General features: G+C 40.3%; 1 pseudogene; it reads right to left on the reverse strand.

Annotated features, from left to right (window-relative positions):
* Window positions 1-205: 205 nt before the first annotated feature.
* On the reverse strand, window positions 206-667 carry LOC102486547 (uncharacterized protein KIAA1143 homolog pseudogene; annotated as a pseudogene).

Here is a 667-nt window from a genome sequence, read left to right on the forward strand (position 1 = left end):
AAAAACAGAAAAGATACTGAATGATGAAGTGGGGAGATTAATGTCTCTGTACTGACTGACATGCATGGCATTCCCTTTTGAAAAAGCAATGTAATACACTGTAAATTTATATGTAGCCCAATGTAATATAAAGATTATGATGATAATAATAATAAATAAATAAAAATACCCCATTTACTTCTGAAGAAGACTAAGCACAAAATATTTACACTTCCTCATTTTTATCTTCATTGTCGAAGGAAAGGCTACTGTTTTTAATTTGCTTTTGTGAGTTCTTTTTAACTGAGTCCTGCTTACTTTTTCTTCCGCATTTGTTTTCTTTATTGAGCGGGTGACAACCTGAGTATTTTTCATCTGAGGGACGCGTGACTGTTTTCGATACCTAATTCTTCCATCAGCTGAGCTGGATCTTCATCTACTTTGGCTGCCGTTATTTCTGCTCTGAGTTTCATAACTTCTTCAGCTGACAGGTCTCCCTTTTTTAAGACCACCACTTGGGGCTGTTCATCTTCTTTGTCACTGTGATCGCCATCTCCATGTGGGAACTGAGGCTGGATTCTCTTGGTCTCCAAGGTGGGCCCTTCCCTGTAGCCAATCCACTCCTTGAAACGGGCCAGGAACGCTGGCTCCGAAGGCCGACCTATGATACCTGGTTCCACTTGCTCAT

The sequence above is a fragment of the Tupaia chinensis genome, unplaced genomic scaffold, assembly GCF_000334495.1.
Source record: "Tupaia chinensis unplaced genomic scaffold, TupChi_1.0 Scaffold138921_1, whole genome shotgun sequence".
Classification (NCBI taxonomy): Eukaryota; Metazoa; Chordata; class Mammalia; order Scandentia; family Tupaiidae; genus Tupaia; species Tupaia belangeri.